This window comes from Grampus griseus (genome assembly GCF_964374135.1).
Source record: "Grampus griseus genome assembly, chromosome: 11".
Taxonomy (NCBI): Eukaryota; Metazoa; Chordata; class Mammalia; order Artiodactyla; family Delphinidae; genus Grampus; species Grampus griseus.
In genome coordinates this window covers 65,065,247-65,083,375 of record NC_139005.1, presented here as the reverse complement: position 1 = coordinate 65,083,375, position 18,129 = coordinate 65,065,247, and the positions used below count along the sequence as shown (strand labels likewise).

The following is an 18,129-nucleotide window of genomic DNA, read 5'->3' as shown; positions in this document are numbered from 1 at the left end:
AGATGTGAGCCTGTTTGACGTTTGAGGAATAGAAAGAAAGCTGAGGTAGTTAGGCAATAAAGAGTGAGAAGGACGGTTAGCTAGATGGGGGCCAGGTTATAGAGAGCTTTTTAAACTGCTTAGGGAAGTTAGATGTTATTGCAGTGGAAACCACTGAAGGTTTTTAAGCAAAAGAGTGACATGATTTATGTGTTAAAAAAGATCACTCTGGCTGCTATGGGGAGAATAGATTAGTGCAGGGTAAGAGTAAAAACAGAGACCAATTAGGAGACTATTATATAGGAGTCCAGGCAAGAGATATGGTGGTTTGGGCTGGGATGACGCAATGATTTGGATGCATACAGACAAGTCATTTTGTCCATATCCTCCTTCTCTCTAATCCGTTTCAAACATAAAGGTACTTCACATTTGTACTTTCAGAGTCCTTGCAAAGGTCTTCTTGCTAATAATAACAATCCAGTATTCTTCAGTCAAACACTGACACTCTTTTCCTGAACACATTTTTTCTTCCATTCTCAATAATACAGACTTGTACCAATTCTCCTAAATTGTTTTACCACACTGGCCCATAGTAAAATTGTTTTAAAATGTTTTAAAAGAAGTATGTTGTCATTCCGACTTCTGAGGTCTTACTAAAAGCTTCCAGTATTTATGCTCATTCAGTCATCTTTGGAAGTATACAACTTGGCTATAAATACTGCTGGGCCATATACTCAATTCCATTTCTCTGTTCCATCAGTCTTCATTAAATCACTTGAGAATTTCCCACTGTCTCATTATCGAAGAGTAACATTTTTAATAAAAGGCATTTAAAACCATGTTTATTTGTTGCACAGGATACGGTAAAGCTCTGTTTAAGTGAACATGAAATTTATATCTATGCCTGCCAAGACAGCACTTGTAGTGCACAGGATCATGGACCCTTGAGATGAAACTGTAGTGACCATTTCAAGTACAAGCAAAGTACAACTCTGTCATGTCATCCATGGATTTTATGGTGGATTCAGTCAAAGAGACCTACATTAGCTCTTGTTCAACTTTTAATTAATTAGATTTTTTAAGGATTAAATGGGATTTGTTACACTTGATAACTCATACTATGGTTGCTTTTGAGAAGAGATCTGAAACTATTTACTTTGAACAGATCTCTGATTTTTTTTTTTTTAAGTTTGACAAGTCAAGCAAAGACCAGGTAAAGCAAAAATACTTGTCAGATATTGTCTTACTGTTTATCACATGAAATGTAACTTCTGTTCTATAAATTAGAAATAATATTTTGTCTGAGACGGTAGAAGTTATTAAGTAACTAGCAATGGTCAGTGGTACATACAGATGGAAAATAGGTTGAATGCAAGTAGTGTGTGGAAAACGTGTCTTATGCCTACTTTTAATTTTAAACTTCTCCTGAAGTGAATCTCAGTTGTCTTTTTCCCTAACTTCCATCTTCGTTAATCAGGAAGAATATACTACATTTCTTAAATGCAGTAAATATGATCACTACATAATTACATTACAGAAACCTAAGCAGATAATATGAATATAGGTTTCTTTTTAATACTGTACCCACTTTTTGTGAGAAAGTGTCACATTTATTCAGCTTTAAGCATTTTTTTTTCTTTTTTTACTGAAGTGTAGTTGACTTTGATTATTAAGTTTTAGGCATACAGCATAGTGATTTGACATTTATATGCATTATAAATTGATCATCACGATAAGTCTAGTTACTACCTGCCACCATACAATGTTATTACAGTATTATTGACTATATTCCCTATGCTGTACATTGTCCCATGATTTATTTATTTTATAACTGGAAGCTTGTACCTCTTAATCCCCTTCATCTATTTTGTCCCCCACCCCGTAAGCATCTCATTTATTTTATTTTGTTTTATTTATTTTTACTTTTGGCTGCATTGGGTCTTCGTTGCTGCCTGTGGGCTTTCTCTAGTTGCGGCGAGCAGCGGCTACTCTTCATTGCGGTGCGCGGGCTTCTCATTGCGGTGGCTTCTCTTGTTGCGGAGCACGGGGTCTAGGCGTGCGGGCTTTAGTAGTTGTGGCACACGGGCTCAGGAGTTGTGGCTTGCGGGCTCTAGAGTGCAGGCTCAGTAGTTGTGGCGCACGGGCTTAGTTGCTCTGCTGCATGTGGGATCCTCCCAGACCAGGGCTCGAACCCATGTCCCCTGCATTGACAGGTGGATTCTCAACTACTGCACCACCAGGGAAGCCCATCATCTCATTTTTTTTTTTTTTTTTTTGTGGTACGCGGGCCTCTCACTGTTGTGGCCTCTCCCATTGCGGAGCACAGGCTCCGGACGCGCAGGCTCAGTGGCCATGGCTCACGGGCCCAGCCGCTCCGCGGCATGTGGGATCTTCCCAGACTGGGGCACGAACCCGTGTCCCCTGCATCGGCAGGCGGACTCTCAACCACTGCGCCACCAGGGAAGCCTGTCTCTTTCTTTTAACAGCTGTGCTGCTCTACCTCTTTCTTCAGTGGCACCTGCCCTTTCATATCCCATCCCGCCTCATAGACACATTCACATGAGCTTTCCAGGAGTTCAGTCTCACACTGCTTAGAGTTGGTGCTAACCCTCCCCACTGACCTCTAAAACAGTGCCCTGTGCTTCAGAGTATTTCGCCATTACAGCTCTGTTAGTTTCCTGTTGCTGCCTAAAAATTACAAAACACATTTAATGTCTTAAAAGAATACAAATTAATTTTCTTGTAATAATGTAGGACAGAAGCCCAAGACAGTCTCACTGGGCTTTCAGAGGCTCTAGGGGAAGATTCATTTCCTTGCCTTTTCTACCTTCTAGGGGATGCCTGCATTCCTTGCCTCCTGGTTCCATTCCTCACCCTCCAAACCACCAGTGATGGTCGAGTCCTCACATCGCGTCCCTCTGACCTCTGCTTCTGTCATCACATCCCCTTCCCTGAGTCTTTCTTCTCTCACCGTCTTCCACTTCTAATTACATTGGACCCACCTGGACAATTCAGGATACTCTCCCTATTTTAACATCAGCTGTTTAGCAAGCTTACTTCCATCTACAACTTTAATTTCCCTTACCATGGAATCTAACATATTCACAGGTTCTGGGGATTAGAACGTGGACATATTTCAGCGGCCATTATTCTGCCTACCACAGTGGCTCACTGAAAAATTAGCAAAGCAATTTGATCAACAAAAATTCAACTAATGTGAAAATGAGGCTTTTATTTTTTAAAAAATGAATCATTAATCTGTTCAATTGTAAATCATGGGAATGAGGGAAATAATGAGAACATTTGGTGCAGGTGGTTCTTCCCAGTGGGTATCTCAGTGATGCAGTTTGGATGCCCAGTGCTCTCTCAGCTGCTGGCATATCCCTCAGGCCTACTCCCCCTCGGGTAGATGAAGAGACCCAAGACTCTTACTAAAATTCATCTGCTCTAAGTCCCATTCCCTTAGGACATGTAACTGTATGATAAGTTAATGGATTAAAAACTCAGTCACTTGGTAGCTCTGTCACCTGGTAGCTAAGGGACTTGAAGGAAGTTATTCAATGTGAGACTCATGAAAATGGTCTGTTATGGAGATTAAATAAGAAAAAATATGTAAAACTCTTTACAAAATATGGGCAGTTGTTGAGCACTCAACAGTAATAGTAGTGGCAGTAGTATAGCAGTGAGAATGCTAACGGCAGATGATATTTTTATGCAGTATCTTGTTAGGTGACTCCTGAAGCAGTACAGTGGCCTCAGGCTTGACTTTCAGTTCCACGCTGTAGGCCCAAGGTGCTTTTAGGCATTTCTCTAGAAGGCTTGGTGGCTGGAGAGCGCTGATGCAGAGTAGGCAGATGGCAAACCCACCCCCCCCACACACTTTCACATGAACCAGAACAATTCATTAAAAATTTTTTTTGTGTGTGGTGCTCTGCATTCATTGAAATAAAAATATCTGCAGCTTTAAAAACAAAGATTGAAAACCACTGTTCTTTCTGAAAGAAATGACTCCATAATGGTAGAAAAGTGACAGGTCTGGGGGAATGTTTGGGGAGGCTGCTCCCCCAAATGTGACCACGTGGGGCATCTGCTTACTCTGTTCTACTCTGTGTCAGGCTGGCTGACCTCGTAGGAGAAGAGACAGGCCTACTATCTGCTTTACAGAAGGGATATTGGTGCTTCCAGCCTATCAGAGAGAGGCTTTGCTTGCATGTGTCTCAGCAGGAGCAACACTAATCACCCGAAAAGTCATAATATATAAAAGTTATCTCTTCTTTGCCTTCGTGAAGAAAAATAGAGTCATCTGGAATTGGGAGGAAGAAATGTTTTACATTTGAAGTGTTTCCAAACTGATTTTTTAAACTTTAATCTTAGGGAATAACTGTGTCTTTTCCATCCTCATTTGATAATTACTTCCTTTGCAGACATCAGTTTTTTCACATGTGGAAGGCTGTGCATGAATGATAGCGCCCAAAATAATCCTTGCTGTTCTCACATAGCACATGCTTCTTTGATATTTTTAGCATATTGTAGTTGAATACTAATCACTGATTTCTCTTCACTCTTTCCCCCCCCTTTCAGGTCCTTGAAGCTACTTGATCAAACACCCAATAGTCACAAGTTTGAAACCGTGCTTCAGAATCCCAGCACATAGTAAAGGAAAAGACAACACTGATAATTATACCTGCCAAGAAACTGTGAACACGTGGTGTATAAATTCTTTACAAAGGCAACTCGACACCTTCTTTCTCTGGGGCTAAACCCCCGCTGCTCACGTGCTCTTTACACACACAGACCTTCCATTCACTGCAGTGGGAATTCTCAGTGTGTAAAGGGAGAGGTTTTCCAGTCTGCAGACTGAAACAGAATAAGAAGAATAAAGTCCATGACTTTCAGATAAATCACCAGGGCCAGGGTTAAGTGAATCTTGGGTCTATAGCTTGTCCAGAGAATAACAAATCCCTCATTAGGCTATAGTTCAAACTGCATCAGTTCAAGGTTGTCGCCACTTAAAAGAAACCTACACATTGCCCCTCACCCAGACCTGTTCCACGTCTGTATTGCTGAGTTGTCTGAATTAGAATTCCAGTTAATTGCAAATTCAACCTCTGTTCCTCTCTTGAAAATGGCAAGTTATTATACTATATTTATACTCAATTCAGGTTCTAGAAGCATTTGGCTTTTTATTTTCTGTTTCCATGAATTCTATTATGCATTAATAGAGTGGGCAATTTCAACTCAACTTTTAGTTAGTTAAAAGCAAGGATAGAGAACTCTAGTACTGTTTTTTGTTTTTTTTTTAATTTAAGTCTTGCTTGTATCTATTCTTATTAATTCTAACAGAATATAATGTCTTTTATTCCACAAAATATATATTATTAGAGTGTATTTGTTACAAACTTAGGTCTTTTCTTACCAAGTGTTATGAATCTGGTAAGAGAATACTAGCAAAGGACCCGGCTTCATGAACTGATCGTGTGATATTTATATATAACCCTGCTCTCAATATTTTTTGTTAATTTTATATTTTTGATTGATAAACTGGAGAAATTTAAACTCTTTTTACCTACACGGATGTGCTGTCATAGAAGTCTGTTTGATATTTCAAAGCTTAGGGCTTTACAAAACTCAATTATGGATGTGCATATATATATATACACAAATATATGTCATACAAAATCTAGTTCATTTTTCCCAAGTATAAACTGGATATGTTTGGCAATATAAGATCAAAAGTATTATTCCTCTTAAAATTAGGCATATGGAAACCAGAGATATTAATATTGTGAATGAAAAGATATTGCTGCTTCTAGGGTAAAAGTATACCTACTTCATTACACATATTCATGTACGTAAATAGATATCTCTCAGAAAGTATCATTTACTATAAAATGATCTGTTAAAATCATCTATACTGATCATAACTTTTAACTTATGGTGAATCTAGGCACATAAGTCTGATTTTACTTTATGGAATTAGCAGGAAGCAATAATTATTTGGGCACTTAAATACCTTAGCCACACAAATGTACCTGAAGAAAGAATAAATGTCCAGTTGAAACATTCTAGAGAGATCATTAAAACTTGAGGCAAATATTTGAATATTCCGTTTTCTCAAATGAAGAAACTGATTCCCCAAGAGACAATAAATTTCACATTTCAGATAGTCCCTCAAATTAGAAATTTATGAAGCTCAGTTTAGGAACTGTTTTCTTGAAAATAAAACCAATTGGAACTACCCCACATGTTTCATTTTGCCCTGTCGGGTGGTGTTATTGTCAATACCAAGTTCTGCCTACTCTTCATAGCCCATCACTCAACAGAGGACAAACAGTAAGGAAACCAGGAGGTGCACCTATTTCAGCAATGTCCTGCCGTGGTAACAGATTCCCATTCTTGAACACGTATCATTTTTTACTAGAGAGAACTGGGGTGGGGGTGGAGCAAGGGTGAGGACCCTGAATGTTATGTAAAATAGGGTTACAAAAGAGGTAAGCATGACTAAGGGAATGAATGAAGAATACAGGAGTATTATTCAGTTTGAAAGAGGTAGTTCCCATTTTTATAAGAAAAATTTAATAAAACATATATTTTAGTTATCATTTAACAGAAAAATATTCAAGCTATTCAGGCTATACCACAGACTGTCATAAAGGGAAATCATTGCACCCTTGTGATGAGGAAATGGTCATTTCAACACATCTCAGTACACTGTATAAATCTGGAGCTTAAGGTATGTTTTCGTTTAGCCGTAAGTGGTTGGTTACTATTAAGTTATCATATGTTTTCATGTCAATATAAATATTGTCATGGTGTTACAGAAGCAACTGTCAAATGGGCAGACAGCTTACATTTGTGTTTTCTGGAAACCTTTGTATTTTATGCTTCATTTGCGTAATGTTTTGTGCTAATAAATGTATGCCAAGTCGTTTGTCCAAGTGAAGGGGCAATCCATCACACCTAAGGCATCTAAGGACAGATTACATGTCACACTAGTCCTGTTTACAAATGACCAGTCAGATGACCAGTTTTCTTCAGTAAAATCTAGTTGTTGAAATGTAAGCCTTCTCCTAAAGTCTTCGTCAAAAGTAGCTACTTTCGTCAAAAGTAGCCAGTAGACTTAGAGAGGCTGCTTGTGGTTGTCTAAAGGTTCACTGAAGCCAGAGGGAAAAGGAAGAAAGTTACCACAACTTGTATTAATGCCTTTTATTATTACTGATCATATTAGAGCCACTGACAAGTCCAAAATCATATTAAAATAAAGACATATCATGTTGCTCTTACATGAAGCTTTATAGTAAACAAATGAGATATTAAAAGTTGGGGAAAAATCTGTTGTGACTATTCATCAGTGATCCTGCTGAATTTTAATTCTTTCCCTTGACCTAATTGGTGGCCAGATTTTTCTAAACTCGATCCTGCTGGATTTTATTTCTTTCCCTTGACCTAATTGGTGGCCAGATTCTTCTAAACTCTTTCCTGCTGTGATTTTGAAGGCAAAATACACAGCATAGTTCAGTAAAAGAATCCTTAAATCTTTTCACTGAAGCATTTACATTTTGATTCTGTTGCCATTTGAAATAGAACCTCCACAGGGAGATAATGAGCTTAAATTACAATTGATTTTGGAAAGAATAACAGATTTTGTGCTTCCTCAATCATGTAATCAATAGGGAATTCTCTAGTTATGTGAACTACAACTATCTTTTAAGACAATGCTAAGATCTTAATACAAAATCTGTCATTCAGGAGCTTTTTAAGAATTCAAGGCTGTCTCTGAAGAACTTGGCTGGAGATGGATTATACCAATTTACAAATGCAGTTTTCAACCATGACAAATCAAACTGATCTGATCTCAGTTCATTTTACTCAACTGTGCCCATAAGACCCTGAGACGTTGGAATACTTTGTCTACATTATTTTTAACATCTATAGATATTTGTGGATGTGTGAATAATGCTTGAATTTCTCATCTTTTGGCTAGTTTGTGTTTATCACACAGACACAGCCTGTTAGTAAGACCAGCTTTAACAGCATCATGAAGTAGAAATCAATGCTCTGAAGATTCAGGGAGGCCAACCTAAGACAAAATCTCCTGAAACATGGGGTAGTCCTACCCATCTCATCCCTCTCTAGATCATAAAATCCCTGAGAAAGGGCTATAACCGCCTTGTGGACTGCTGATCCCTAGCATCTGGGATACTGCCAGCACAGTAGAGGCGCTCAATTAATATTTGTTGAATGAATGGACAACTAAATAAATGAATGAAATTAGACAAAAAAATAAATTTTGCCTTCTGATAATTTGAAAAATTTCACCAATTTATATTATCCTGATTGGCATTATAATTTCTGAATTACATAATTAGAATCAGAATTGATTCTTTATAAATACTTTTTAGATATATGAATTTGGAATCAATTACTTCAAAGGCTTCAAGGGTTTGAGAACAGTTAGATAGGAATGTTTGGGGATTCAGAGTTTTTACAATGAATAGAACTCAACCTTTCTAGCTATTTATGAAAGGTCCCTGAGTTATATGACAACGATGATCCAAACATGGAACTCCATTTATAAATTTTGTAAAATATTTTCATTTTTAAAAAAGAAGAAAATTCATATCATCAAGCATATTATTAATATGTCCTTCAATATATATTAACCACTTTTCTCTAAGGCTTTCATTGTAATTGGAGACACCATCTCTAAATCTTTTCCTGCTTTCGAAAGATCACTTCTCCTTTCTTATTTGACTCTTAGAATGTACCTGAGCTAAAGATTAATCACATAGCAATTAAGACTTTTCCATGTGTTTATTCATCTAACAAATATTTATTGTATACCTAGCATATGCTACGTTTTGGAAATACAATGGCAAACAAGACAGATGCGGCACCCGCATGGAGTTTGCTGTGAGGGGCTCCTCAACACTTGCTCTAGCAATAACTAGGGTTACTGTCTAATGGATCCTTCTTCACAGCTAATAGAAGAAATGAAGTCCCTTACCCCATGGAGATCATGAAAGACTCTGCACATATTTATGTGAACTTGCTTTTCTAAACACACCACTCAAAAATGCTGCTCAGTGTACCCAAACATCATAGTTATACCCCAGTGAGGTAGGTAATAATTTATGCATAACTAACACTTATTTAGTTCTTACTACTATGCTCAGTCCATTCATAGACTATATCACTGAATCCCTTCAACAACTCTATTTAGTAGGTTCCATTTTATAGACAAGAAAACTGAAGCACAGATATGTGACCTGTCCAAGGTCACACAGTTAGCAGATGGAACTGGGATTTGAACCCACACAGTATAACACAAAAGCTCATGTGTCTAAGCATTATCTGTGGCTTGGGGGACACCATTACATTAAAATAAATGTCAGTAATATAAATGGGTCACTGTATATAAAAGTTCTTTGAAATTGTAAAGTAGTATATGAAAAGATATTAGTAAAGTATTATGATCAACAAACCACATCAGTGGCAGAAACAGAGTGAGAACTCAATCTTAAGTTGCAGCTTACTCTCATGAAGAACACTTCAAGCCAGGGAAATGGATAAAAGTACAGATCCAGAAAATTCCTGACATGTGATAACTATTGCAATGACTTTTGAGAATTACTTATTGTTAGCCACTGTGTCTATTTGGTGCTACAAAAAAAAAAAAAAAAAAACTGAAAGAACAAAATCCCTTGCTGTAAGGGCTTATAATAAATACACAATGGGGAGATGAATCGAGGATATTCCACATTTATGGGGAAAGATTGGGCCATAGTACTATTTTCTCACCATTGCATGTGATCTTGTCTTTCTAATTGTTTTCATTATTTTTCTGAAAGAGCTGCAAAATTGTGCAGTGGTTCAACCTGACCAAAGTGGTAATATGCTGCTGGGAAGTAAAAGTATTAGATACCAGACTGGAATTATTGTCTTCATTCTCAAATTTAAGTTCTTTTAAAGCATGAATATAGAGGGACTTTTAGATGCTGAAGGCACCTGAATATTTGGATTTATTAAGTAAAATGAATTAAGTTCCTTGTGTTTCTCCATTCCAGATCATACAGTGAGGTCATGCTATTGAGGGGTTAGGTTCTAAAACCAATATGAAAGGCAAAAATTGAGAAAGAGGAATCATACTCATTATTTAAATTTATTCTCCCTCTGGCCCCTCCCAGTTAAATGGGCATATGATGCAACTTAAATGCTGGTTCATATTTGTGGAAGCAAGGAGTATTCTTAAGAAAACTTTATTACCTCATCATTCTTTCCTACTACCAGCTAATTAGCTCCTTCAAATAATATTCTGGAAAGTTTAGCTTTACACGTAATACAACAGTAAACTCATAAGCCTTTTGTCCAAAACGATACTTAACTTCTACTTCCCTTTTGACACTTTTATTTTTACTAATGATATTACCGTTCTCTGTACAAATCTACTGAGCTTTCTCATTTGCCATTCACATCAATTCTTACATTCTACTTTGACAAAGTCTCTTGCAACTATCTTATCCATTTTCAATATTCCTACCTATGAACAGAAATTTAGTACTTTTTACTAGGACTTCTGTGAGCTTTTAACTGTTTTCCCAATTACTGTGTCTACCCATATAAATTTCCCTACATATTGATGCTTGATAACTCCCCCTGTAGCTATTCCTTTGCTCAAAATTCTCCAAGGGGTCCCTCATCAAAAAAATTAAGATTTCTAGTCAAGACTCTGAACCAAAACACTAACATGATGTTGGAGAAGAACACTATAGTGCCACCCCTCCATCTACAAGGGCAAAACACAGAACATGAAATGTGATGGTACCGAAATCTGGTACATGGACTGTGAAATAGAAGTCACGGGGTTCCATGACACTGAAAAATATCACAAGTTTTTCTTCTAGATGAAATGAAATGCAGTGAGAGACTAGCAGTGTTCTGTGGTGAAGATACAGGACTGTATCAGATTATGATGCACCAATTCCAAGACATTTGTTTGGGGTGGTGTGTGTGTGTGTGAATGTGCGGGGTTATGCTAACATCCTAACATTAGACACAAGTATGGTTTGAGATGTGGATTTCCGGACTAGATAGCACTGCTTTTTCAGCCGTGCTCTATCTTGTCATCCAAGTTGACCACTACCTATTCCTGGAAACTCCTAAACTTTTCTTCCCCTGAGCTTTTGGTTATTTCTGAAATGCCTCTCTCCTTCTCCTGAAAAAAAAATCCTCAACTTTTAAGGCCCATTTCAGATGGTCCTTCTTCCAAGAAGCTTTTTCTAATTTTTCCAGGCCTGATATTAACCATCATCAAATCCCACTGTGGTATCTGTACCCCTCCTTAGCTCTTTTCTTAGCTTGTCTTGTAGTATACCCATTTGTGTCTTTATCATCTTGATTTCTCCTGCAATTAGTAATTACATATGGCGTGGGTGCTTAATATTTCATAAAAGGAATTACCTTCACTTACCTTCACTTGTCAACTTCACAGAATGGCTTCCGGATTATTTTGGGGGTCTCAGTTCTCAGTAGCTCACCAGCGAAGTTCATCTGAATTGAGAACTCAACACCAGATACTTTTAAAGAGAATAAAGCCTTAATTATTGAGTATTTTGATTAAAAAAAAAAGTAACGATAAAAGTGGTAATCCTTATCACTTATTTCCTAGGTTTTTCTGATCTGATTTTTATTCTCAGGATGAATGTGGAGGTCGATGTAAACATTTTGGATGACCATCACCACCACTACCCCCTCCACACACACAAACAATGATTTACTGCTGGTTTATCCCCACATATTTGGTTACTTATTCCGCGTGAGAAATGATGAAGGATAAAACTGGTTTTCGGGCTTCCCTGGTGGTGCAGTGGTTGAGAGTCCGCCTGCCGATGCAGGGGACACGGGTTCGTGCCCGGGTCCGGGAAGATCCCACATGCCGCGGAGCGGCTGGGCCCGTGAGCCATGGCCGCTGAGCCTGTGCGTCCGGAGCCTGTGCTCCGCAACGGGAGAGGCCACAACGTGAGAGGCCTGCGTACCGCAAAAACAAACAAACAAACAAAAAAACTGGGTTGCAAGTCAACAGCCAAACAAACAAAATGGGCACCATAATACTACTTTCAACTGGACTCCAGTCCTGTATTAATGGTCCTCCCTATGGCTACTCTCCAACAGAACACAGAACTACCTACTCTTCATTAGACCTCCCCCTCCCCCCGCAAACCACTGCATTCGGAATGGGGGATTGGGAGAGTAATTACTATTGTCTCAACTCCTTAACTTACCCGGAAAAATAAAAGTTAATTGAAATCAAAACATTTCACTAGCCTTAGCCACACATTGTGTTATTTTGTGTTGCCAACACATTGTTTTATGAGTATGACATTTATATAACAAACATGTTCAATGTTTAATTTAAACATGACATTAATTTAATCCCTCCCCCCAACCTAAGGAAAACAAACCACAATATCCTAAAGGAACGTTCCCATACATAGACAAAGAAATGCACTTTTTTCCATTCTTTAAGTTAGAATGATTAGAAACAGAACTTCAAGAAATATCCCACATGAATGCAACATTGTTTCAGAGAGTTTAATTGCTACCTGTCTAATAAATCGTGCTTCCTACGGGCTTCTGTTCATTAAATGCATTGTTGTATCTAAAAGGGCTATAAGAGTGAGAGGCTGACTGGCTGCCATAGAAGGAGACCCATAAATGGTCTATACCTGAATTTTTTGTAACACAAGTTTCTAGTATCTGCTCCTCAGCTTTGCAGATCCAGGCTCATTTGTTTTTTCTAGGAAACCCAGGGACAGTCTCAGCTAACACCTGTTTTCTCAGAATAATTACAGCACCCCCTTCAACTCTCAGAAGTGCCCCAATTTAGACAAAACAAGATGTTGTCTACCTACCTAGAAATGATAAAGCCCTAGGGTAATGGTTCTTATTGACCTTCTTCAACTCACAGGATGACTGGGAGGATTCCATTTTGTTGCAAGTAACAAAAACAAGACTGAATAGAGCTTGAGTGAAAAAGAGAATTCACTATTGCCAAAGCAGGCCAGATCTGGGATCTCAGTGTTGATAGAATTCTCACCTCCTCTCTCTTTCTCAGCTCTACTTGTCTCTCCTCTTTTTGTCTGTGGCCCTTGTTCTCCCTGCTAGTCAGTTTCTCTCCCTTGTCTGTTTCTCCCTTAGTCCTTGCAGTACCAGGCATATATCCTTATAGCTCTTAGTCTAAAAAGAAAACTAGACTCTTATTCTCAGAGTCTGTATCGTACAGGCAATCTCTGAATGGCCCTGCTTGGCTCTGGTGCTCACCACCTGAGGCAAATCACTCTGGGAAAAGGTGGCATGATTGGCTAGCCCCGGTCACAACCTCATGTCTACTGAGTATCATTTGTTAGCTGCAGGGAAGCCAAAAAAGAGTAACACACTAATAGTTCTACTCAAGGCAAGCTAGGAAAAGAAACACAAAATGGACACAGATATCAAAAAGGGGGTCAATTACAGGTGAGATAACACAATACAGAGAAACTAGAAAAATCTTCTTAGAAGAGATACCAGTTGAAATGGGTGGTAAAATCTGAGTGGGATTTGATAGGTATGGAAGGAGCTGGAGATAGACATTGACTAGAGGAGGAGCATTACCCCAAATCTTGGCTTAAAACAAGAATCATGTATTAGTTCTTAATTCTGAAGCTCATCAATTTAGGCTGGGCTCAGACAGGAAGTCCTTGTGGGTTTGGCCGCCTGGGCTTCCCCAAGTGTCCATAATCAATCGCCCTGAATCAGCTCAGCAGCTCAGCTTCTTGGTTGGCTGACTCCCAACTGAGGTGCCTCAGCGATCCTCCACATGGTGTCCTATCCTCCAGCAGGATCGTTTGGGCTTGTTCCCATGGCAAAGGGAAAGAATTCAAGAGAGAGCAAAAGTCCAGAAAGCCTTTTGAGAGTTAAACCGACACAATGTCACCTCCACCACATTCTATTGACCAGAGCAAGTCACAAGGCCAGCCCAGATTCAAGGACTGGGGGCGAAGTCTCTATGATTTGGGGTTGTTTTTTTTTTTTTGCGGTACGCGGGCCTCTCACTGTTGTGGTCTCTCCTGTTGCAGAGCACAGGCTCCGGACGTGCAGGCTCAGCGACCATGGCTCACGGGCCCAGCCACTCCATGGCATGTGGGATCTTCCTGGACCGGGGCACGAACCCATGTCCCCTGCATCGGCAGGCAGACTCCCAACCGCTGCACCACCAGAGAAGCCCAAGTCTCTATGTTTTGACAGGAGAAGTTCATTGCAAAGGGCACGCATACACAGAGAGACAGAAAAGAGCCATTTTTGCAATCAGTCCACAAGAGTACTTTTACTGAAATAAGATGATTGGTAAAGAATCCTCAGTAGGCAAAGTTATAGTTAACAGTTAACATTTATTAAGTGCTTACCATGTTCCAAGCACTGTTCTAAGAGCTTCACATATATTAACACATTTTAATTCCTGCAACATCTTTTATTTTAGAGAAATAGACTACCTGCATATGGAAGTCTAGATGTGGCTTACTATTAGAAAAGGAAACAACTGAGTCCAAAGTCAGGAATTCCCTGAACTCTGGGTTGCTGTCCCTCCTCAGAAGTCAGACTACTCTGCATAGTTGCTGCTTGGGTTCCCAGCTTCCCATGTAGAAGGCGACAGCTAATAGGATGATGTGTTAGTTGGGGTTCTCCAGAGAAACCGAACCAAAAGGATAAACAGATAGATGTATATAAGAGGAGATTTATTATGGGAATTGGCTCCTGTGACTATGGAGGCTGAGAAGTCCCATGATCCGCCACCTGCCAACTGGAACCAGGAGCGTCTATATCAGAGGGCAGGAGAAGATGGATGTCCCAACTCAAGCAAAGAGTAATTTCACCCCTCCTCTGCCTTTTTGTTCTATTTCTGGCCCTTAATGGATTGGATGACTACCCACCTGCACGGGTGAGAGTGACGTTTACTCAGTCTACTGATTCAAATGCTAATCCCTTCCAGAAACACCCTCATAGACACACCCAGAAACATTTTACCAGGTCTCTGGGCATCTCTTAGCCGAGTCAAGTTGACACATAAGATTAACCATCACAGGTGGTTTCAACCTTTTCCTCTCAAACAGAATGTAATCCACTGAGGCAGATATAACAGGATGTTGAGAGAATTTGTTTTTCTATTGTTCAGAATGATGGCTAAGGCCTGAAGCTGAAATCAGAATTTATCATATGTTCCTATAATCTAAAGAAAGCCTTGGACTTTCTAAGAGGTAGTTGAATTAGCCCCACTAACTTCAACCTCTCTCATACCACCAAACACCACAGCAACAGAGAGAGAGAGAGACAGAGAGAGACAGAGAGAGAGAGAAAAAATGCAGTTTTTGGAGAGAAAGCTTTCAATCTCCACCTCCACTCCCAACCAGGCTAAGCCATGTGAGAGAGGGGAGCTTCAAGACACTCTCTCATAAAGAGTAGAGGTGACTGTAAGAAAAAAAGTCACTAGGGGCTTCCCTGGTGGCACAGTGGTTAAGAATCTGCCTGCCAACACAGGGGACACGGGTTTGAGCCCTGGTCCGGGAAGATCCCATATGCCACGGAGCAACTAAGCCCGTGCGCCACAACTACTGAGCCTGCGCTCTAGAGCCCGTGGGCCACAATTACTGAAGCCCGCAAGCCACAACTACTGAGCCTGCGAGCCACAACTACTGAAGCCTGCATGCCTAGAGCCTGTGCTCTGCAACAAGAGAAGCCATCGCAATGAGAAGCCCTTGCACCGCAACAAAGAGTAGCTCCCACTCACTGCAACTAGAGAAAGCCCGCGTGCAGCAACAAAGACCCAACACAGCCCCCCCAAATCAATTAATTAAATAAAAAAGAAAAAAGTTACTAGAACCTCACTCCCCAGATGAATGGCTACTGAGCTGCAGAGATCTATTGTTCCCTGATGTTGCCATTGCTTCTACAGCTGAGTGCCATGAGAGGGTTCTTAGGAGAGCTTTGACATGTGGGGTGTGGGGACATACATGAACAAAGAGATGGAAGTTAGGGGGGACCCCCTTCAGGGTTTGTGCCAGTAGGGCTTGAAGGGAATGTGGTGCCTGGGAAGAAGATGGGGACAAATCTCCACTTCATTCCAGTTCCCTGTGGCCTTCAGGATTCACAGATAAGGGCCTCAAGCAGTGGCACTGTATCCATGTGATGGAGTGTAGACCTTAGAGGAAGGGCTTGGATGGGCTTGGATGTTACATCAATGTCAAGTTACTCCACAAGCTGCTAAATGCTTATTCTCACTTACTTTGCCTCTTACCAGTAGCAAACCTCATGGACCAAAAAGAGTCTGTCAACCACACTTTGAACAGCACAGCTTAGGTACACTCTGGAGAAGGACTGTGTATCAAACATAAAAATTGCAGTTTTAAATAGAATTGGGTTTAATTTCAATAAAATAAGCTACCAGAAAGTTGTGGAATCTGTCCATGATATTGCAAGGGGTAAATTCAAGTAAACGTTGCTGAAAAAATAACAGGTTAGAAACAAACAAAAAACCCACAAGGCATAGAGATTCTGAAAAAAAAACGGTTAGAAACAAAAAAATCCTATCACAATTCTGTTACACTCTAATTTTAAACTTATTTTATCCTTTTGTGAGTCCTTACCTTTGAATCAAAGTCCAATTCTAGCAAAGGACTTGCTTCAAAATTTAACCAATCAGGTAACAGTGTGACTGAATAAAGGGCTCACTGTCAGAAGATCACAGAAGCCAGTACTATGGCACTGGTTTTTGAGAGGTCGACCGGCAAGGAGAAAGGAGGCGAGGCTCAAATCCGTCTTCCACCAATCTGAAATGAGGTCAAGCTTTTTATGCGTTGTGGGGGAGGGCGGGTATGCGGAAGCACGGGCGGGGCAGGTTTCCATTGCAGGGCTTTGGAACTTGGCCATTTATGGCAAGATGCGATAAAGAGGCTTCAGCGGCACATCTTCCGGAAGTATGGACCCTTCACTTCTGAAAGTGTTCTTGCCTTCAGGTTCCGGTCATGTCCTGGCACTTTGGCTCCTGAAATTTTGGTTCCGGGTACTGTGTGAGGTCAAAATTTTTTCCTCCGAGCGTGCTCCGGCTGCATGACTTGCAGTTTTGGTCTGTCTCTGAAAAACAACTCAGTATCTTGTTAGAAACAGGACCAGGCCGGTTTGGGGCTGGTTCTGCTGTTACAATAGCCGATTACGATGTGATTTCTTTTGCGTTATGATTTCTACTCGTCGTGTGTGAAACTCATAGGATTTAAGCTAAGTAATTCAAAATGGAATCACAATGGCCGGTGTGAACTGCCATTATTAGTTTCAAAACGTCTTATATTGGACTGCGAGTGTCTTAGAGTGTTGCTTTAGACAAGAAATTTGTTTGGTAACGTCCGTGAAAAGACTTCACTGAAACAGGAGATCTCACAGAGGCAAGACCCCTTGGGGCATAATTGTTACACCCTAATAGCAGCCTCCTTAAGAGACCATGAGCGACTTGACCAGGCTTTAGGCTGTTGCGAGCTGTTCCAGAGGGATGCTGCCGCAGGCTCTGTCAGAACAGAAGGCAACTTCGGGATGAGCGCAAGTCCAGTTGCTGGACTGGAGACCACCTCTCATGCTGAGGCGCTGCTTCCTGGATCCTTCTTCAGAGTGGTTCGTTACCTCTTTTTCTCTTTCTTCTTTGCGTGACTAACCTTGTGCAAGGTTGTGTGGTTGTGTGCCATAAACTGAGGGGATTTGTAAATTGAATATTCACTGCACATTGTATATTTCCAATCTCATGATTCTTACCTAGCCTTACCACTGGGTCCTGTGACACAGCCCTGGATGATATTATTTGTAATTAAAAATACAGTCAGCCCTCCATATCCTCCAGGTCTGCATCCAAGGATTCGGCCAACTTCAGATAGAAAATATTGGGAAAAATAATTCCAGAAAGTTCCAAAAAGCAACACTTAAGTTTGCCACATGCCTGCAACTATTTACCTAGTATTTACATTTTATTTTCAACTATTTCCATAACATCTGCATTGTAGTAGGTATTAAAAGTAATCTATAGATGATCTGAAGTATACAGAAGGATGTGCTGCATAGTTTATGTGCAAATACTAT

At 40.1% G+C, this 18,129-nt stretch overlaps 1 protein-coding gene across 2 annotated transcripts in view; it reads left to right on the top strand.

The window, feature by feature from the left end:
* LIN7A (lin-7 homolog A, crumbs cell polarity complex component) overlaps nucleotides 1-4,651 on the top strand; it is a 131,073-nt gene extending 126,422 nt beyond the window's left edge. For both annotated transcript variants that reach the window (XM_082666123.1, XM_082666124.1), the window contains exon 6: nucleotides 4,561-4,651. The gene's annotated coding sequence lies outside the window, so the exon portion shown is untranslated. The remainder of the gene's footprint in view (nucleotides 1-4,560) is intronic.
* Nucleotides 4,652-18,129: the final 13,478 nt, after the last annotated feature.